At 35.7% G+C, this 23,787-nt stretch overlaps 1 protein-coding gene across 5 annotated transcripts in view; it reads right to left on the bottom strand.

The window, feature by feature from the left end:
• STS (steroid sulfatase) overlaps nucleotides 1-23,787 on the bottom strand; it is a 110,155-nt gene that overhangs the window by 6,201 nt on the left and 80,167 nt on the right. The gene's annotated exons all lie outside the window — the stretch shown is intronic.

Raw genomic sequence — 23,787 nt, forward strand, 5'->3', positions numbered from 1 at the left:
CACAGCATTATTCACATTAGAAGTGATTTTACCTTTAGGAACCAATTCAATGAAGAGCCTGGGGACTACCAGTTCACTTAGTCTCCACTTAAATTGGGGTCAGATAGGTGATGGCTATTATACACATTAGACCGGGAGAACCCTCTAAATGCTCCTTGGAAGTCAGCAAAGGGGAAGAACTTTTAAAGCTGAGTGACTTGCTGGCACAGACAATGGGACGTGGCAGGTTTTAAAAGGCGCTGGCTGTGAGAGCCAAAATGGCACAGTCTTACTGGGAAAAATGAAAGGAAATTTAAAGGAAGGCAAAGCAAGATAAGGCCAGATAGCATAAGATGGCATTCCTTCATCTACCTCCAGTAACATTTTGAAAAGTTGGTCTAGCACTTGAGTCTCTTGTTTTCTTAGAATTAAGATAAGCAAAATCAAATACTGCCACTTAAATTTCTTTGAACTTATGCCCAAAACATTTCCAAGACATATACCTCTTATTTGCTGAGATTTACAATTTTTATTCAGAGAAGGCATGTAATTCTGTACTAAGCATTGGTTCAGGCTCCTCAGACATGTTTAATAGGCAAGATGGATGATAAAAACATAAAAAGCCAAAGGGCTTGATTAATCAGTGCACTGTGTGCTATTGTAGACCATGCAACATTTGCCACACCTGAGAATTTGATTCACAGCACTATAACAACTTGACAGAAGATCAGCAGAAAAAAATTATATGGCTACTAAAATGTCAGTTAAAAGAAATTCCAATAAGGCCATGCACATGAGAACTTCATGGTCAAGGTGTCTTACCACACATTGGTCTTTCATAGTACATTTGTCCTGAATGACATTGAAAAGAACACTTTCAGCCACTTTTTTTGGTGTTGGGCATTGCAGCACCAGGTGTGCTGAAGGGCTTACAGATAGCAATACAAAATTGGGAATTCCAAATTAATGGAAGTTGGCACAAGCAGCCCATATAGGTAAGAAATGGGGAAAGAAAAAAAAAAAAGAAATTGCACCATGATTTTTTTTTCCCCACGCAAAATAAAGATCTGTTTAGGTTTTGTTATGTGCAAAGCATACAGCATGTTTCAAAATCATGTGTGGGTTTGGGGACAAGGCATGTGTGACATCATCTCATGTCTGAGTGACACTGCTAGTGTTTTGAAGAGCTGATGGTACTTTATCAGATAAGCAGCTATAGAATGTCACAAAATGCTGAGCTCTGGGAGTGCAAAGCCTGTTCCTGTGCAATGTTTATCTGTTGCACTGCAGCAGTGTTTGTGGAACTGCATGTTGTGCTGGAGAAGCAGCAGCAGACTTTAAACACCTCTTTTCTAAGCATTATAAAAACTAAAGCCTATCTGTCAGTGACTGTGGCTGAGGAGCAGCCAGTGCTGTATACCAGGAGGTATTAAGAACTGTCAGACTGCTAATCGGTAAAACTGATGAACTGTATAAGGCGCGATATTAAAAAGAGAGAGCTCTCTCTCAGTCTCTCAGCTGACATAAAATCTCATTTTGTCAGAAGGTTAACTACAAGGATCAAATTAATCTCCCAGTAATTAACAGTACCTGTGTTCTCCAAAGCATCTGGATAGTAAACCCCTGTTATATAAAAAGATAACTGTATGTCTCTTCCACAGTGAAGTTAGTAGTAAAATTGTCAGGGCTTCCCCAAAGCCAAGTATATCAAGCCCCTTCTGAAACAGCAGGTAGGCACTAAGTCTGCAGCACCCTTAAAGGTACTGTCCAAGTGCTTCACAAATAATTTCAGTCTCATTTTCCTGCAATTCTCCAAATCTGTGAGCTGTCCAATAAGTTCACTCTCAGAATACCTCTTTCCTTTAAATGCATGAAAAACAAAAATTAAAGAAGTTGTACTTCTAAATAATTTCAAATTAAGATACGTTGCCATTATTCCAAGCAAATCTGCTATGAACATAGTTGTTCAGCTGTTGCATCACGGTTTGGGGTTTAGGTTAGGGGTTCTGATCTGTTAGCTAGCCGTGTTCTGTGTACCCCCGCACAGCCCCTGTGTTTGTTCCCCTTCCCCCCCACCCCCACCCGTGGCTGTTCACTCTGGGTCCCTGGCTGTTAGAGCCACTCCTGTGACCACTCCCCGTCCTGCCCAGAGGGTTCAGTGCCCCTCACTCTGAATTCCCATCGCCTGTCCGCCCCAGAGCCCGGGGTCCGCCCTGGCCATGTCCCCATTGGGTGCCGTGGTCCACGTCATCGCCACGGCTCCTGCCCCCATTGGGCGGGAGGGCCCCTGCTCTCCTTAACCCATCCTGATATAATCCTGCAACTCAGAGTGCCCAACGCCGTGTTTCCTCATGCGCGAGCTGGGAGCGGGTCGCGGTGCCTCGGCACAGCTCCCCGCAGCCATAAAAGATTTTCAGCCTTGCATGCTGGGAAAGGCAGACGTTCCTTCACTCTTTACTGGTGTCTCTCGCTTGTAGTGGCGAGGAATCTGCTGGCACCCCTGCCCAGACATCAGCATGGAGCCGAGCCTGGAAACACGCGGCGATCCCGGGTCCCAGAGAGAGGCGGTACCACTCTAGGTGCCGGAGCTGCCCGGAGACTGGGAAAACACAGAGAGATGTCACGTTCAGTGTTCAATCTCCCTAGAAGACTCCTCTTATCATCCTTAACCCAGCTATTTATCCTCTCAATATCTGACAATAGTTGCTCCAGCAGACCGGTGGAGGCCTTGAGATTAAATAAAAGTCTCTCAGTAAGATATATTAATATATTCAAGATGAAGTGACACACTGGATAGGGATGCCATCTCTGTTATAAAAATACCCTTCTTAATCATTGGTGGCAAACGGGCATTTTCTGATAAGCAGATCGTGACGTGAATAGAAGCTATTGTTGGGTTATTGCCTGAACTTCATTGTCACTGAATTTAATCTATGACAGTAGCTTTATGGGTTTGCAGCTACTGTCATTTCCTTTTCTTATATTATTGTGTCCCTTCTTTCTATAGAACAATAAGTTAAACAGGGCTGTTCTCCACTGTACATTGGGGAGCTAGTCCCTGTTTGATTTCAAATGCCTCTGAGGGGAGCCATTTGGATGTAGCAGGCCAACTTAAACTGAGACAGACTTTTCTGTGTCTCAGGTGTGCTCTGTAGCCATTGTCAACTCCCACACTCTAATTCATGCTTTTCAATGTTTCTAGACAGTAGCAGATGAAAACTGCAACTCACTTGAAAATTACTTTCTTCAGATAACTCTTGCTATTATATTGAATCCTTTCTTCCTGCTTCCTCTAAGTTCATTCAGAATTTTTAGGTTCTCAGCTAATTTTATTCATAGCAGATATCACATATATTCAGCTCCTTGATAATTTAACAATGTAGAAAAAGCTTCAGTTGTGAAATTCTTGTAGAACTATATATAAATCTATATAGCAAAGACAATACTATTTGGTTACTATAATGAAATGATACATATTATTTTTATGACTATGTGCATTCCTCAAACAGCTAATAAAAACATGCCATTTAAATTTAAGAATTTGTAACTTTATTGTTCCTACAATGAAAATTACTTCTTTTTTAATATATAGATATATTTAGATATCTGGTTTTAAGTGTCTGGGTATCTTAAGTTGCTATAATGTTACATCAGTCAAAAGACAGCACATCATGTCCCAATGTAGGTGGAGAATAACTGAGTGATATTCAAATACACAATGTTGGTTTACAACAATCACTTGTTGCTAGAAGAGGCCTGCATAAAGAACTGTGTAGAACTTACAGTATTTGAGTGAACCCCATGAAGAAACCAGCAGTAGCAGTGATTTTAAAATATTTAGAATAAATCCTACAGTGTTAAGTATCCACTAAACCAGAAAGGACTGCATATTTCTGAATTTCTAATAATCTTACTGAACAACTGCTGCAGGAAAAATACAAGACACTGAAACCATGCCCAGACTGCTGAAGACAGAAATCTCATGACTGAGTTCATTATCTAGAGTAACTGCTGTGGTATGAGAAATTCCACTGAATTCTTTTCAAAAGTCAAGATTATGTGTTGAATTGTAGTAGATGAAAAATAATTATTTTCCTGAATTCTTCATCATCACCTTCAAAAAGAATTGATTGATCATTTGCAGTGTTTTCTTGTTGAAGAAAGTCCTAAAAGAGAAGAATCTGTGGGTATAGAAATTATGCTGCTAAAGTAAGAAGTGCTATAATGCAATGTTATGCCTCATATTTAGATGCCTTAGGTGATAGCAACAAGCAAGAATACATAGTGCTCTGGAAGAAAATTTCATCTGTAGTAATTTCATGGAAATAATCTAGGCACCTGCTAAAGATATGTTTCAAGAGTATTTACTTGCCGAATGGTCCATGTAATTTTCAGTTCATCTAAGAAGCAGATGATGGCAAGCTGAAGACAGAAAATAATGTTGGCACACACACAGAAAACAGAAACCTAAACCAAACCAAACCAGAAAAAAAAAAAAAAAAAAAACAAACCCAAAAAACCTGCTCATTTTCAATTTATATTAAAAGTCTTTGAAAACAGAAAAGCCTTGTTTTATTGCTTATGAAAGAAATAGTCTTGATTTTCATGTAGTGATTTTCCATGAGAGTCACAAAGAGATTAAGAACACTCTTTCACTAACCAGTTGATCAGTTAAGAACACCCTTAGGAACAAAGCAGAAACACTTTGCCAAAGATGGCAAAACCCAAAGAGAAACCTATTCAGAACTGTGTTTTGTATTTTGATATTTTTCCTGTCCTTCAAGAATGCATTTTACTAACAGAAAATAAATTTAGAACAATAATTTTCCTCTTTCATAAAGTGTATGCAATTTTTGTGAGTGAAAAGAACAGATCTGTAAGATTCAGGAAGCAATTTTTCTGATACTAATCAAACATATTGGAAAAAGATGCCACTGAAGTCCTAAGCAACTTCTGCAAATATTTTTAGACAAGTTGGTGTCAGCCAAAACCAAACCCATCCCCAGGAACTTGTTTATAAATTATTTTCTTCAGAGAATTTTCAAAATTTGGATGTCAAAAAATAAGTTGTTGACATATGGCATGCTAGTGAAGTACTCAAAATCATTAATATGAAAATTACTACCACGCCTAACATTTAAGTTACCAGATGTACATCTAAAACCAAAGAAATAACTGTTAAAAATTGCTTTAAAAATGAAAAATAGGAAGTTTGTAACTGCAATTGCCTGAAATTTTGTGCTGTGCCAAAGAATACCGAATAATCATTTTCTTTACTTTAAAAATTCAAAGAGAAAGATGAATTACTCTTCCTTACAAGCTTCTTAGCTAGTTGAATTATTTTATTTTTCCTTTATTTTTATAAAATTACTAGGTTGCTTAGACAACCTTTTAAAAAAATAATTTTGAAAATTTATTCAATTAATCATAAATTACAACAGAGCAAAGGAGTTTATTTTATGAGACTAAAAAAAAAAGGTTGAAGAAAACAAACATTTGCAAGTAACTTGGTGCAAAAAATATCAGTATCAGACAGTCCTTAATATTAAAAAAACATCAAATCACATTGACTGAAATTTGGTTTTATTGTAAAGATATATGTGCAGTTCAGCATCTGAAATATGAGACAGCAGTTTTTATCCCAGTGTTAGAAAATGTATGCATTTTCCAGAATATGAAACTAGTGAAAGATTACAAACTATGTTAAACCATAAATTTGCAATTTTCCTGATACTGAGCAAACACTGCAAAAATCCTTCAATATCATGAATTAAAAATTTTAGCATGAAAATGACATAGCACAGGAGGTTCTTTTACAGATGATCAGCAGGGACTCTGGTACAAATTTCAAATTTGTTCCTAAGAACATTTCTAGAAGTGTATTTTCTCTTTCACATGGACTTGCTTGAGGTAATGGTATTTCAGAGAAATTCAACAGTTCTCCACTTTGGACCTTTATGCAAAAGCCAAACTTGATTTCATAGTTCTCCAGGCAGCAAAAATGTCTGGATTTGAAGAGTTTTAGTATAGTAATGGGAATAATTTCTTGCTTTGGTTGAATACAAAGTGGATGTAGAAATCTCCAGGTGTTCTCCAGATGACAGCAAGTAATGGAAAAAGGAAAGAATCCTGACTCTTTCTTATAATTTTCAACTTAAAAATGCATGTATACGGTGCAGTGAAAAACAGGCTTTACCCTTCAAAAGTGCAATAACCTCCTAAAATCTCCTTCCTCTGAGAATCAAGAACAGAGTAAGATGTCCTGTGGATGCCGATGAGAAAAATATGTTTTAACTGCTCCTTATAGAGGACTTAGATGGAAATACCAGCATCATTTTCATAAAAGGTTACTTAGGTCTGTCATTCAATTACTACAAAATAATTTTGGAATTTTCACGGTTTGTTTGTTGGGTCTTTTTGGGGTTTTACTAGGGCTTTTTAGTGTTTGTTTTTTGGTTGGGTTTTTTTGGGAAGGGAGTTGTTTATTTGGGGTTTTTTGTTTGTGTTTTTGTTGTTTTTTGGGTTTTTAGTAAGGACTCATTAATTGAATTAGTGTACAGGAAGTCTGGCTTGTGCTTTCCATGCTGCTGCCATATTCCTGCCCCTTAGCCTGCAATCTAAACCAGGATAAAGAGAAGTGAACATAAGGCATGAAGCAGAAAGGGAAAAAAAAAGTCTCAATTTCAGCTTAAATAACTATGATAATAAGTTTGGTTTATGCTCTTGCTATGATTAGGAGTAAAGTTAGTATTTTTTGAAATGACATTATTTTATTTCTTTTCATTCCCTTTATTTCTCTCTCTCTCTCTCTCTCATTCTCCCAGAATAAGTAGGGGAATGCTGGTAGGGAACAGAGCACTGCAAATCCCTGGGTATAAATAGTTCTGCCTGAGCCTAACAATAACTCTGCTGCCACCGACACAGAGCAGAGCAAAGGCAAAAAAATACTTTAACAGTATTTGTCATGCTTGTCAGGGGGAACACTTTCCTACCTAAAAAATTGTGAGCAGAAATGTGTATCAGATGATTAGGTCAATTCTCTTGAGCTTGATACAAACTGTTTCCTGGTGTCTCTTCATGCTAGAAATGCTCTTCTCTCCTTTGACAGTCATGTTATTTCACACTTATCAAATAATATGTCCATAACTGTGTCACCCAAATTCAACTGCAGCTGCTCTGATATAAGGCTTAAGATAGCATATTAAAATTCTTAATGAGATAATTTAGGTAAATGACACTTTAGGCTCGTTTCGCTTCCTCCAGTGCTGTGGTTGAAACACTGTACACAGAGAAGGGATTTGGCAGACAATTTGAGATTTATGGAAGCTTTCCTTGATATGATGCCTCCATGACATGGGGAAGATCAGGTAGAGAGGGGAGAAAAAACAAAGGGGGCAAACATGGAGTCAAGATGATGCTCATAAAGCAAGTTAGGAAGCAGGGAGACAGAATATTTTTAATAATCAAGTATATTAAAAGGTTGTAATGAACTACAGCAAGAAACAGTAGTAAGTAATTTCAATATTTTTTGCAGAGCAAAAAGATATTTTTTTGATACAATCAAAATGAGTAAAGAAAGAAACCAGAAAGATCTTAAAAAATCATCATCATCAACAACAAAAAAACCAACTCCAAACACACTTCTAAAATAGGAGGCTTCTCTAGAGACAACAGTGGAAGTCAAGGAACTTGTGAGACTGAAAAACAAAAGGCAAAAGAAAGAAAAACCCTCATGAGGGTCAGAGTTCATTACAGCTTGTGCAGTTGCAGAAGGGAGAGTCACACAAGGGTTTGATCAATTAAGGGCATCAAAAAAGGATTCTCTATGAGTGAGACTAGAAATAAAGAGAGAAAGAGGAATAAACAGATAGGAAAAGGATGAAAACACTGTAAAAGGACAGAGTTCAGAGGGGAGAAAGGGGCTGCTCTCTGTCCAACAAAAATGTGCTGCAAATAATGTGAAGACTTGTGAGTTATTACTGAAGAAAAAGTGGATTTTTTCTCCCATGACCTACATATTATGAATCAGATACTTGATGTTATTTAAGTCCTTCAGTGGAGAACAAACACTACTCCATATCACACTGACACTTCAATGTTTTTCATGAATGGCAGCGTTGAAATCCAAAAAAGCAGCATTTGTCTTCTACTCTTGAGGAAACCTCAAGAAACAACTTTGCCGTAAACTATAACATGCAAATGTCTAAAATCAGTGAAAGATATTTCTATATCTATGGAAGCTTGTTACTTTTTGCTACTAGTTTTTGTGCAACTTCTTTGATAGATTACTTTGCCACTGTGTGTTGCTATTAAGTCAAAATCTGGTGACAAGGAATGACGTTTAAATGAGGCTAATGAAGTTTTTTAAAGTGATTTTGTGGAGGGACACCTATGCTTCCACAATAAGAGCTACCCCAACATCACCTGTAAGAAAAAGTAAAAAGATTCTTAGAGAGCTGATAGCTAACAGATTAAGTAAATCACAATTTTAGTCTTGTGTTAAAAGGAAAATTGAACAAGTAAAGTGAGTGGTGCTTTCTTAATTAGATTTTAAAGATATTTATGACATTGCCACTCAAGTCAGGATTTGAATTTTAATATCTTTCTCACCATTCTTGTCAGTTCTTTTATGACACTAATGAATGAATAAAATGCTGCTTTGTGTTTTAAAACCAATTAACTCTTTGCATTTTATTGCACATTTTAATGGCTGTCTTATTTATCTATATTTGTAGACAGGCCCATTTTTGAATCTCTGCTGATTTAAAAGAAAAAATTACACTAAATAAATTCCCTGAGTCTAAAATTCCTAGTCAACTTCAAAAGACTCCTATAGTATTCTTTCTGTCACTTAGCACAATAATACTATTTTTCAGACTCTGAAAAAGGTAGCAAGACATCTCCAGTTTTAAATTCATGTTACTAAAATAGGATTTATTGGTCACCACTTTGATGCTACTTAGCATTCAATCTGACAATCTGGTCACCTCGCCTAATTTTGGATCACTGCAACCAACATGCAGGTCTTTATGTAAGCTAGTTACCAGCCTATACTTATCTGCTTCTTAACTTTGTTAGATGTGTTTAGGATGAGAAGAGTTATACTTGTTTCTCTTTTGATGAAAGCGACTCAGGTTAGCTCAGCTGTAGGCATCTATACCATATAAATGTTGCCATCACTATCCTCAGAGTTTGCTAAAAAACCAAGGTGTTATGAGTCTTGAAGGCACCAAAAAGCCTCTCTGGTCCTGCCCAGCCCTTGGGTGGACACTCATCTGTGCACCCTGGTCATGGACCAGGATTCTCATTTCAGCTCAGCCCAAGGCCATCAGTCCCTGCCTAAGTGGTGCAGCAGTGGCCAGTTCCCAGCCCTGTCTCTGGATGTCTCTAGGCTACAGCCTTCTTTCCAGCTCTGTCTGTGCTCTCATCTCCTCCTGCTTCTTACTGCACTTTCTGGGTAGACCTTGAACTCGACTAACCACTTTGCCAGGACCAGGGCTATTGTGGAGTCTGTTACCAGCACCCAGCTCTGCACATTCTGCTCAGGTGCTGGAAGGCATTTCTCTGCCAGTAAAGTCACTGTCAGTACAGGGGTCACTCACAGTTCTGTTGGACTCACCTTCAGGATGAAGTGTCACCTGCTTAGAAAGCTGAACTTGTCTCTCCAGTATTCTCTCATCTACCCTCAATTTTGTTTTTAAGATCAAATATCTATCTACAAGGTGCTGTTGCTCATGAAAATCCAACAGTGTTCATCCATAGGGTGTTAAAAATTTCCTCCCCTCAAGTACATGTAAAACCCAAAAATATCACTGGCATGACTAGAAAATAGAGTAGTTTGCCTTAGTTTTTCATATATGTTACTTCTGAATACTTTTTAAAAATGAGCCTTTCTTTTCCTTAATGATCATTCAATGATCTTTGAAATACAGTCACCAACTACAGTACATCTACATCAACTCTGCATACGAGATGCTGTATCTTGCTCATATAAATGTACAGTTTCTTCTGTTCCAGTTGTAGAAAATAAGAACAAAATCTCATTTCAAGCATTTCAAGTGAATTTTCTTTTTGTCATCTAATTCATCCCCCTGCCACTGCACAATTGTTTTCCACAATGTATTTTCTAAGAGCTCTCTTGATGTATGGTGTCTTCCATTGTAACTTTTGTGCTACTATCATTCATTTCCTTTATTGCAAAAGACAAAGACATTTTATTGGCATGCTCTTTTCACTTGGTTTTTTATCTACTAACTTTTTCAAATACAAATCCTTCACAAACTTTTTCTGGAGTTTAAATAAGGATTTTGGTACAGATGACTGTCTCACGGTTCATTCAGTTTGCCCCATGCCTCAATTACCTGTTGCACTATCTAGTCTAAATTCCATTTCCACACCTTTTGTAGAGCTGTGGTGCGCTGAAGTGAATGTTAAAATCCCTGTGAATTTACTGATGATTTAATCTTGTTTACCTTCAGTTCAACAAAGTATTCCTACATTAGCTTAAAATAATAACTCCATGCTTAAATTTAGCAAAGTACAATGTATTCTATGACTGAGGCTGCTGTGTGCTTAACTAATTGTTTAGGCAAGGATGTGCATATGCTGCTCAACTTCCATCAAATCTCCTACTTCAAACAATTTATGAAGAATAATGAGTAAATTATTTTTTGGCCATCTGTGCTATTGCTTAATAAAACAGTTCATAAAAACTGTTTTATTTCTTTGCAACACTGATATATATTAATGGATATACTATGAGGAATTTTTTTAATGTTGTCTCAAGGCCTACAGGAAGAAGCTACCCAAATCAATTTTTACCAAGTCTAATTCTCCTGTTCACTGGACAACTCTGCCTTGTAGAAAAATCAGTGTTCAGCATTCACATCTTACTTCCCTGAAGATTAAACTCATGTCTGCTTAGCAACATCCTCTCCCTCCAAACATACATTCCTAAGTAACTCAGTATCTCAGTGGGATTATCTCGTTGCCTTTGCTTCTTATGGCATATACATGTATATGTATACCTGGCATACTACTTAATATATCCAGGTAAATCCAGATGCTTTTGACCTGTGTGATGCATGGACCTGGGTGCAGCATTTGAACAAAGCCCCTTCCCAGCTCTTGGGCCTTTTGGAGAGATTCATCAGCATAGGATAGTCCTACACAATGCCCACAGTGCTCAGCTGAGACGTAATCAGCTATGGAGTGAGTTCATCTCAAACGAGAAGAATGCAGCAATGGACCTCGGGAACTCCAGCCACTGACCTTCATTCTCTGTGCTGTACTTTCTTACATATTTTTGTGTAAAAAAGACAAAAGTGCTAGAACTTCAGGCAGTGTCAAGAAGGGCCAGGGGTTTTGATGATACAGAAGTGGCAAAAGGAATGCTGCTGGGATTTTTTTCCCTCCAGTTTCTCGAACACAGTATGTAGACCACTGCTGTGAATGAGGGTGTAGAAAACATTTTTCTTGCCTTTGGCTTGATCTCTTATTTTTTACTAACTGTATAATTCAATGTAATAAATCTAACAAGCCTCAAAGTATCTTTGAAGAGAGCATTTATAAATTAAATCAAACATCTATTATTACTTCTTGTGGCACTATGAGGTTCAAGATACGTTAAGTAAGACAATTACAAAGACAAGTTAAACAAAGAAAGCTTTATCCTTGAGCATAAAATACACCTTTTTACTGGTCTAAGAGTATGTTCCCATAAATTATGGTTTTCTTTAAGGGCTCTAACCTCTTATTTTAAGAAGTGATATAAATAAATAGAATATAAAACTGTTTGCAGTCTGCAGTCATTCAGTTACGCATTGTACTTTCTCAGAACAACTGAAAGTGCTTTTGGCACCACATGACAGATATAAATTTTATATATGCCCTCCTTCCTCACTGCAGTTTAGAGTAATGACATGATATTGTGAAATAGAAACATTTGCATACTGGTAGCTGTTTCTGGACTGTTGAATCTTGCATTAAATTTTTAATTCATAGTTCTGCAAACTCAGTCTCCATCTCTCAATTTTAGCTGGTTCCTTTGTCAAAATACTCTTTATAAAATCTGTGAGAATGGTAATGGCAACAGAAAAGACTAGGAAATGTTTTTCTATTTTATTCACTACCATGGCACCTTCAAAGCATTTTTATGGTGTTCTTCACAAAGCAAATAACCTTACACATATTCCTCATCCATTGCAATGAAAAAGAAAACGGATTAAATTAATTACTTTCAGCTGTGAACCAGGTTTAGTTTAGCATTCAGTAGTGGTTTGCAGTAATCTGTCCTTCATACTATAGTGCACTGCACACTGACAGGCATTTACCTCTATTTCATTTTGTGATTAATTAAAACACACTTTCTATAACATTTCTAAAGAAGTCTCTAACTAGCTGTCATTTACTCTGAACATGTCCAAGATTAAAGTCTCTCTTAAACTTTTTACTGATAATCAGAGGGAATTCCTAACTCAGGTTTTGGCACTTAGACTCTGAAGACAAAAAAGGAATCTGAAATTCAGTTAGGATTAGAGAACAGGAAATCTACCAACCAAAATGCATTCAAGTGATAGTCAGGCCAGGCAGATGGACCTGCTAAACAACTTACCTGTCATCCAAATCTTCACCCTCACTTTGAAAAGTTTGTCTGTCCTGCTGAATCTCATAGATCTGTCCAGCTTTAACTTCAAAACTTTGGATCACTACTCATTTATCAAACATAAGAAGACCTAAAAGGTTAAGTATAAAAAAACCCATCTGCTTCCACAACTAGCTCTGTAAGAGCAGATCAAAATTTCCAGGAGCAGTAAGATAACCCATACACAGACATAATACACAGCTGTACAGATGTCCAAGAAGGTAGATAGTTTAAGCCTTCCTAAAGTTTCTCCTCTACATCCCTGAGACACAATGTATCCTCACACTGCTTTTGAAAGGATGCAGCAACTGAAATGCAAAATCTAACAATGCAGTGTGGCAAAAAAATATCTGAGGTCAATTTTGTCCACAAAAAGAACAAATTGCCTGAAATTACTTAGAAAAGTAATATATACCAAGTATATACCAAGTATACCAAGTACAATTATCATAGGAACTGTTCTTGTGTGTCCAGGCAGAGACTGCATTGGCAGGCTCAGCCAAGCTCTAAGGTTCACATGTTAATGGGGTAGAAACCTGTTTCTGACTTCTCCATGCCATGGCAATAACACAGATTTATCAAGCTTGACATGTAGACATTGTCCTTGTAATCACTTGCCGCCATCTTAGGCTGAAAAATACCCACTAATGGAATAATAAATTTAAAACATTCAAATAATTTTTACTTAATTTTCTTGATTAAGAGATAAAATCTGTAACTTTTTCACATATAAGCTGTGTTAAAGAAAGTAATGATGATTTTTTCGTATTTTCTACCTTCCAAATACAAACACTTTCCATGGATTAAATGCTCTGAAAGATATGTATTCAAAAATATTTTCTGAAGTACAAGTGGCACATTTACTTTTTTTAGTTCCACCTGCTGGTTGCAAAACATTCAAATATACTTCTCAGATCTTAGTTCAGGGTTATTGTTTTGGTTTGGATTAGTTTGGCTATTTTTTTTCAAAAATCAGTATGTCATCACCATTTAAAACTGGTAGATATTAAACACTTCCAATCTGGAGACCTCAAATATTTGGCAATATAAAAGAGGGGAAAAATTAGGCCTTTGATAATTATCAGGAGGTACAGGCTTTGTATAATCTATTTAGTATCATATTCCCAATTTCAGTTAAAGCATTTTTCATCACCATTTTCTTGATTATTACAGCCTCTCTGTAAATACCAGCATGGTTTTCTAAGCCAGCCTCTGTTGCCACAACACAGTCCTGGTATTTGGTGCTACTCAGCATTCCTGAAATCACCAGAACCTTTAAATGACCCAACAGCTCCACTAGAACAGAGCTGAATGAACTGAAGCAAATAAGAAAACAACCTGCATTCTTGTACAGTATTTTGCAATTCCCCGTTGCTTTTCTAACCACACACTGATTATGTTTCCATTGACCGTGAAACTGAACCGAGACATTTCTGTTCAGTACTTACTCTTGTGCTAAGATAAGCTTGTTGAAGCACTTTGCAATATTTTCAGGATAAACCTGAAAACTCTAAAAGTATAATATCCAATAGAATATAGTTGTAAAAACCTGGTAAATGTTGTTCATTTTGAAAAATTCAAATATCATAATCCAAATATTTCAAGTACCATAATTCATTTTTAAATGCATTTGATTTTATTATAATCCCTATTTAAAGTCACATAATTTATTTTCTGCCACTAAAGAATGCATCAGATTACTAATATTTTCCTTACTCAAAACATAAAATTAGAGAATGAAAATTAAAATAATGTATAAAGTTCTAAAGTTTTCCTTCAAAGTTTAAGAGTGACCATTACAAACAGGACTCAAAAAATTTTTATATGTCTTCTGTATTTGTTTTGAAGAAAAGTCAGTTATATAAAACCTCAGTTTCAGCGTGATATAATAGCTACATTTTTCTCTCTCCCTTATTTTTTTGATTCTACCTTTGGTCTTCTTATTCTGATCAGCTCTGTTAGGATAAAAGCTTCGATATGATATTTACGTTTTTTAAGACATTTCCAACTTTAAGGCAAAACTTCCCTCTCACAGCATGATTCAAATAATTTTCACTTTTGTGAAACATATTTTTTCCTCATACTTGCACATGAGCTCATGCCTTCACAGAATACATACAAATAGTCTTCTCTGATGAAACTGATTTAGTCTGGAAAAATGGTAAGATTTATTTAATCTCTGGCTTTCTTGTAAGTTGCTTTTTGAAAAGTGACCTGAATGTTCAAGAGCTCCAATTGGTTCTGAATCATAAAGGTATGTGGTATTAGAGCCTCTGGCTAAAGCTGAAAATTGGTTTTAGTAACAATTACATTGTTTTTCAGAGTCAAAAAATCGTTGTCAACTAAAAATACTACAAGCAATCCACCACACAGTATTATAGAGCTATCAGTATCATCCTCTATGGTTGTAATTCAAAATCCTAAACTTTTATATAATATTTATGAATCATAATTATGTTTGAGTATTAGGCTTTGAGAAATCAGACACTAAAACTATGATCTATACATATATAAAACTATGAACTATAGAGCTCCTGATGCAAATATATGTATTAATAAAAGAATTGTTTTAGCTTCTAAATTAGATATGCTGCATAAAACAGAGAAGGATATCCTATAGCACAGCAAACTCCATTTTTATATCAATGCCTTAAAACCCACAGTATACCTACAGTAGACAGGGACTGAATTTTCCGTAAAACAACTTAACCATGTCTGAGATAGAAAGGTAACAGCTGATGAAAAGCAAACAGCAATGCATTTGCAACAAAATCCCATTGGCTAGACTGGGATAATGTGAGAGATGGAGAAAGTGCATGAAAGTGCCTCTATGACCAGCTATGGGATAAAGTGAACTTAGACCCTGGTGTAACTAAAAGATTTGCAGTTCTAAGACACAATGAAGAACTAATGAATCCTAATTTTAATGTTTCCCAGAGCATCTTAGAATGGTCTAAAATTGCATTCAAAAGAAATTCCAGAGCTTTGAGAAACCATTTTCAGAGAATAAGTAATTCTTCACTCAGGTAGATTTATTCACTCACACTTTTTTGTCTAATATTTCAGTCTTATACTTTCATACTGCTAAAGTCAAAATTTTCATTAAACCATTTATACTTTGTTATTACCTGTCTCTAATTAGCTTTATGTTTATGTATCATGGTACTGTCTTAGTAGCTTCACCAAGTGATTAATTAACAATGCTGGCTTTTGGAAGATAAAGTATTTGGAGTTGGGCATTGGATAGGAATGGGAGGGGAACTTTGTTAAAAAACCCAGCAACCAATCAACCAAAAATCAACAACAAAAACCAAACAAACAAAAAACCAAACCCATGTGAATCAACTAAAAGCTTCCAAAATTTCAATTCTGTAAAGAGTTAGAGTAGAGAATTAAAAATGGAATTATCAACAACACAGTAATCAAGAGTGTGGTTTTGAGTCCGCACCATAAAGCTTTGTGGCTAAGTAGTTTTGCTGTCAAGAATATGAATGAATGCTAAGGTAACTATAAGCTTTTAGGACTGAGATTCAGTCTCTATTTGTCACCAAACAAGACCATACAGAAGATAGGACCTTCAGACTGAAAAACTGCCTGTAAATATCCTATGGCATTGAAGAGAGTCCAGATAATATAATTAAGTTAATCTTGAAGATTCTACAGAGTCTTGAAAACTCTATTCACTGAGCAAGTGAGATGATTGAGAATCTTGCTTCTGTGATATAATACCATTTAAAATTAATGTTCAACAGACAGATAACAAGTTGTACATGAAAAATCAGCACACACTCGGTAATGACAAAATTATCTTAAGGATTACTATTATTTCTTAATACTAAAAGGGTCACCCTTTCTTTATTGCATTAGTGATAATTCTAAGTACTAAATTTTCATTACCTTTATTGAGGTTTTATAGTCTTGTTGACTTTTAATGTTGTGAGTGAACCATGATTTCTAAATTCCTCCTTGTACTGTGAATGCTAGAAACCTATTTTGCTTTAAAATGTCAGTTTTAAAGAGGACTGAGTAATTGAGTCTCAGAAGTGTTCACCTTAGTGTCCCATAACCACGAGACCATAAAATTCTCCTCAATACAAGTGAACTGCATCTGAAGAATTATTTTTAATAAATTTGGGGTTAAAACTTTGAATAGATGTGAAAAATGTCACAATGTGCAGGAACCTATTCTATACTATTTCACCTAATTTGCTTTTCTACTGAGAGGTAACTGAAATAACTATGATAAAAAACTACAAGTGAAACATAGTCTCTTTCAGTTTCAAAAAGCTTTCATACAAATCCACTACAGAATTTCTGTACTAAGAATGACACAACAAGTAACAAGTTATAGAAATCTGTTTGATGTTTTGCTGTGGGTTTTTCCCCCCTTATTTTTAGTTTTAGGAAGCTATAAATACCTTAAGAAAAGATACTTGAAAAGTTCAGTGTGTTATATACCCTCTGATATTTTGAGACTGCATAGAATGGTCTGAAAGCAGCAAAAAGACCACTCTTTGTACTGAGATGTGAGCTTTTCTCAGGCTGAGAACAGTTTCTCTGACTACTGAGTAATTCTGCCTGTGTTTTCTGTCCAAAGTACTGATCAGAACTTAAATTTAGAAGCAATTACATGGTACAGAGTGCACATCATCCACAGATTGCACACTGGCCTCCACCATAGTATTGCCCAAGTGCACGTAGCCTGCAAACATTCACTGTTTTCTTCTACGTTTATTTCTTCTGCCTGTCATGGCAGGGTCTTTTTATGCCATACTGAGAAGTCACCTCAATATTGACAGTCAAGTTTCCAGGGAATTTCTCTAATAAACATATGGTTTGCTTTATTTTCTAGGAGTAATAATATGAGGTTAGAGGCTGTGGGACACAGAATACTCCACGTGGGTTGTGCATGCATTGACTACTTTCCTTTAAGAACATTGCCTAAGACAACATATGCCATTTGAATCCGACTTTAAAATCAGGATGAATCAGTGCTATGTTCTGAATGTAACATGCAAAATGCTGCAGGCTCAAATCCAAAACTGAGCTAAAGATATTTTTGGAAGTGTAATGCTCCAGATATTGTTAAAGACTCACTTTTAATGTTACTTGGATTGCTGAAATTAATTTTTGAAAGTTGTAATGCATTTTTACCTAGTCTTTTATATGGTTGTTGTTTTGACTACTGCTAGATTTATATATAAATTAAAATATATCAGACAGTTGCTCTAACTCAGATACCATTTTCTATTTAAGTGTTAGCTGTGGAGTATACAGAAAAAATCCATTAAAATTTTTCTTTTATACACATCACAAGTGCATGACAAAATATCTGACAGCAAACCATTAAAGCTGAAGTTCAAATAGCACTAAATTATCTACTTTAAATGCCTTTGCCATTATATGATCACTGAAACCTGTCAACCTCTTCATGTTCACTATAAACATTACCAATTTAGGTCAAGATATTTTGAATTCAACAGACCAGTATGTTATGTTTTCTATTTTAATATGAAGAAAAAGTACTCTAATATGATCTGTGTGTATAATGCCTCTGTCAAGGGTCATTTACCATGGTCCTTCACTGGGGCAACAGCCCTCTAAACCAAAAATATTCCAGAATCAATTTTACTACAGCTGAAGAAAAAGTCTAATTTTTCTACCTAGAAATCTAGAATTTTTGTGACAATAGGAAATTTTACTCCTTTTAATGTTTATTCTTTCTGTTTTATCCTTTCTTATCTGTAATTTTCTGAGAAAAGATACAAGGTTGGTGGGATAAGAAAGATGTTTCTTTGTAAGGAAACAAAATGTTTCCTTGACAGCAGTGGAAGTCATGTGGTAGTATCTCTCCTTTGAAGATGTTGTGCAAAATAAGAAATTTCTGGATTGAGCTTCTATTAAATTTACCTTCCTTTGTACTGTTAAGCAATGAAAGCAACTGCAACTGTTGACATTCTCGGGGTCAATGTGAGTCTTTACTAATCTGTAACAACATCTTCTAAGTCCTTTGTTCCCCACAGAGAAATAAACTGTAAATGGAAAAAGCTCCTCAGGGAAGCAAGCAAAAAGAATAGGAAAAGTTAAGCAAGGGTATGGGTTCTGCCAATGGGTCTTCTGCATATGACAAGCACATCCCACATCTTACAAATGAAGCTGCTGAAGCATTTATTCACCCTATGGTAAAGAACACACTGAAATTTTTCCTCTGTTATTATTAGGAAAGTAATAAAAAAAAAAAAAAGGTTATGTGGCTTTAGAGAATGCATGATTTGAAATTCCTCGTTTATATTCAGAAAGTGGAAGCAATATTAAAATAAATCTTTAAAATAACAAGTACTTAGGAAAAACTCTAATACTTTCTAATTCAGAGCAAAGAGAAGTGTTCATTTACTTTGTGGATATCTGAATAATTATATTTCTTAGATGCACTAAGAGGACCAAACAAGGCAGGACAGGCATTTACAAACACGTGTTTTGGCACCACATAACACTCCAAAATTTCCCTTATATACATTAATGCATTTCTGTTTGCTAGAGACAGCCACTAGATTCACCCACCCTCACACTGAGAACTTGACAGCAGAGAAAACATTTCAAGCTGGTTCCAGAGCTTTGTAGAAGTTTTCCAGTTTCTATTACTTGTCTAAACCCCAAGTCCTGTGTTTTTCCTCTGATTACAATATTGTGCTCACCAGCCAGTGTTTTAAGCATATGAATTCATTTTACAGTTTTAACTATTAACACTGAATGTGATATTACAAAAAAATTAAGCTAAGAATGGCACCATAAATAATGCAAGCCCCCGTATTTTATAAGGTAACCCTTACTACCCTTTAAGGCATGAATAACACTGGGCTTTTGAGAGGTAAGGAAAAGTGGAAGATATTCCTCATGTTTAATTTCTTCAGAATCAGGTCTTATTTTAACTCAATTTCACAAGAAAGGTTGCACTTGTCCAAACCAGAAATTGTTACAAAATGACCCTTCTGAGCAGATTTTTCACGCTTCGTCCTCTCTTTATTATGACTCCAATGTCTTTAGTCAAACTAATTCTGGAGGAACCTCTTTAAAAACCCAAAACACTGTTCTGGTAAATTTATCCAATATATTCAGTCTGAAAACTGCAAACCAAAATATTTCTCTCTCATTTTCTTTTTATTTGTTTTTCATTTTCAATTTTTATGGCTGAAAATGTAGAAAAAGGCTAAATTCACGACTAGGCTAAATTCATGGCCTATAACCCCTGGCCATAGAACAAAATATATCTCAAGAAATACTGTTGGATGCTGGAGAACATTACAACAGCCAAGAATCAGAATAGCTTTGAATTCTGTGATATTACAGAGAGAATCCCTCATTGGTGAATTTGACTGAAATAATTTCAGTAATTGAGGTAATTCACAACATTCAAGAAAGTCAATATAAACACTAATTGAAATGCATCTTGTTTGTTAATTTCTGTATAAAGCTTTTCAGTGAATTTCTACTGTCTTTAAAAGTCATTATATTTGCACAATAAGCTAGTTTGGCATTGCAGTGTAGTCTGCTTCAATTGAACTTCCCATAGAAAATCTCCTTGTCTTTTGTTTTCTGAATGACATATTCCACTGAATAGCTAAATCCATTTTGAATTAGAAAAAGTGAAGTGCTGCTAGTAAAGTCACTCTAGCATTTATCAGAAACATTAGTATATTTTTATCAATAGTATGAAAGTACTGTGAAGTTCATTATTTCTTTATAATGCAGACTGTATTGCATTATATTTCCCAATATTTATTACACAGCATTACAATATATTTCCTCCTTATCAAATCAAAATTTTTCACACAAGCAGTGCAACCTGAAAGATGAATTTTCATTCAACTGTAGGTTTGCTGTGTATCTGATTAATCCTCCCCTTTAATTAAGTTGTCGTAGCAATGCATTTTTAGTAGTACTGATTCACATCCCAGTAACCTGGAGGTAGTGCTCTTGGTAGTTTTTTAGTACTCAGTTATGCTAAATTATAAAGTTAGCAAATACAAAAGTACTGGTCAACTTGCTCAAGCAGATGAACATGTGATCAGACTTAAAACAGGCCAAAGTATCATCTGGCATACATCACAGAAAGCAGCACAAATTTTGGGTAGCTCAGTTCAAGAAAGTAAAGGCAGATCCTGCATTTGTTTTATTTTCAATGTAAGTATTTAATGACTAGAAGAATTACTCAATGCTTTAAAAAAACAAGGCGATTATACCCTACTAGGAAGAAAGAAAATGTAGTGGTTTTTTTCTAAAATTTTTGTTTTCATATATTGGTACTTCTATGATATACCAAGCAGCTGTGCAGAAAAAGTATTGATAATGGGAAACCACTTTACTTTTTTACATGTCTTCCTCTCTGTATTTTTAACAGATAATTAAATTACAAATATATATAAGGTTTCAAAATAACAGGAAATCATCCTTTATGGTCTAGGACTATATATCTTAGCTGCTTCCAAGGAAATTACAAGAAGTTAGACTCAATGATCCTTGTGGGTCCTTTCCAACACAGCTTATTCTGTAACTGTGATTCTGTGAAGTATCAGCATGCACAAGTCTGTGAGAGCAAAAGAAAATTGCCTGATATTTCATTCAATTTTTTAAAATTCACAATGTAAAGAATTATGTGCATTATTTTCTAGCATGAGGTAAAATGTGAGTCAAAGTGACATGAAGAAAAAATGGTGTTAGCTTATTTCTGTGGCTGAGAAAGACAAAGAAAAGAGAAAAAAACCAAGAGATTATTTTCCTCACAACTCTCTAAAAAGCACAAGGTTTAAATTCTGCACTTGTTTGAGAAGATCATTGCATAGCACACATCCTCTAAAAGCTCCTTCAAAGGACTGATCAAGGGGAAAGTACATTGTGAATGCAATAACTGACCTAGCTAATATAACTTAATGAAGATGTGTATTGATTTGGTTATGAGGAACTCTTAGCCTCTAAATATATAAATGCAAAATGGTAATTGTTCACTCTGAAGTTTCTGACCTTCCCTCAATGATGAGACAAATATGCTTGCTTAAGTCAGACTAGAATCTTGCAAGCAAGGGAAAGATGTGCAGCTACCAAAAAATTAACATACACTATATTTGCCTAGTTCATATATATGTAAGAGTCAAAAATTAAACCAAAAACCGGGGTCTGGACTGAAGCACAGTGAAAATCTAATAGTGACAAAAATTGAATTACAAAGGGAACTGTGGGGTGATGGAGTTAAAAAGGAACCAAATAGTTAAGCAGAATTTAGCTGAGGATTTCCTGAGGATCAAAGCTAATACTACACTTTCAGCATCTAGAAAAAATAGTGGAATATGCAAGCTGTCACTAATATTCAAACTGAGACTTCCCAGAAAATAAATATAGCAAGAAATCTCATGATAGATTCATTAATAAGTGCATATATACAGTATATGTACCATTACCTTGTACCTTAATCAATAAATACATACATCACTTTTTCCTTAACTGTTGTGAGCTTTTTCTTCTAAGCTGTTGTTGCTTTGTTCTTTAAAAAGTGTATCTTTGGAATTAATAGAAATTACATGTTTGATGAATGAATGAGCAGTCTAGTTGGACATTTGGGTTAGGGCCCATTACCAGAGAAGTGCAGAAGATGCTGAACATGGTGTGAAGCCCTCACAGAGGAATGGTACCTAAGACAGTAGAGAGGAATACCTGGCTATTGTCTACTCTCACTACAATGTAAACTGATAAGGCAGAATATCAAAACCCTTTGTGCTTGTTTTGTCTGGAATACAGCCAATTTTCTTCACAGTAGCTAATATGGGCTGTGTTTCGCATTTGTGCTGAAAACACTGTTGATTACAGGGATTTTATTTATTACTGAGCAGAAAAGGCTGTTCTGCCTCTCACCCCACCCCACCAGTGAGCAGGCTGGGGGTGTACAAGGAGCACTTGGTGGCAGCTCTGCTGGGACAGCTGACCCCAGCTGTCCCAAGGCATATCCTAGATCAAATGACATCATGTTCAGCATAGAAAGCTGCAGAAATAAGAAGGAAGGGAGGACATTCAGTGATGACGTTTGTTTTCCCAAGTCATCCCCAAGTCATTCCCAAGTCACGAAGCCAAACTTTCCTGGAGATGGCTGAACACCTGCCTGTTATAGGGAAATAATGAATGAATTCCTTGTTTTGCTTTGCTGATGTGTGGCTTTTGCTTTATCTATTAAAATGTCTTTATCTCAGCTAATGAGTCTTCTCACTTCTACCCTTCCAGTTCTCTTCCCCATCCCAGAGACACAGAGTGCCTCTGTCAGGCTTAGTCGCTGTGTGGAATTAAAGCACAACAACCTTCTGTAGAAAAGCCAGCCCGTTGTTATGAAAATGTTATTGCCAGGTTCTGAGTGGGCTTTATCATTTGAATGCCTTGGAGAAAGGATGAATCACACTCTACATTGCTGTTGTTCATCAAGTAAATACTAGACTAGTAGACCAGTCCACCACTGTTGCTCACATTCATTTCCCATCACATTCCCCTTCAGTGAAAAATAAAGGGGTATATCATCTTGCAAAGGTATATGTTTGAGAAAAACAGCTTCTCTGCCCACTTCTCTCATTATGATGCAGAATAACTTCATCCAACACCAGATACAAAATGGTTCTAGATCTGATTGCTTGGTTCTTCCTTGTGATTATTTATCAAACATAGAGGCATAGTAATGGCAAATAAATATTATATGTAATATTTTCCCTTTTCCTAGTTTAAAGTCCAAGACAGGTAGAGAGTCAGCATACAGATGACCAAGAAGACAGAGTTTCCAAATACTTTAAATTTGCATATTAACTATTAAATAAATCCTTTCCCACTACACTTAAATAAATTAAAAAAAAAAATTCTGAGCCAAAGCTTGTTTTGGATCCTTATTTTGAAGCTATAACACAAGTAATCATTTGCAATGTCAACTGAGATGGGACAAAATGTGTGTTTAACTTCATTCAGCACAGAGATTTTTATAGAAAGGGAAATATGCCTTTCTATGGTTAATGTGGAAGGTGCTAATGGAAACAGTAAGCTGTTAGTTAAAAAAGAGCAAATCAGTCAGAAATGCTTTTTTCCTTGGCCTACAAAGTGGAATTATGTCATTCATTACAAGCATGAAAAGGGACTTCATAATA

This window comes from Anomalospiza imberbis, chromosome 2, assembly GCF_031753505.1.
Source record: "Anomalospiza imberbis isolate Cuckoo-Finch-1a 21T00152 chromosome 2, ASM3175350v1, whole genome shotgun sequence".
Classification (NCBI taxonomy): Eukaryota; Metazoa; Chordata; class Aves; order Passeriformes; family Viduidae; genus Anomalospiza; species Anomalospiza imberbis.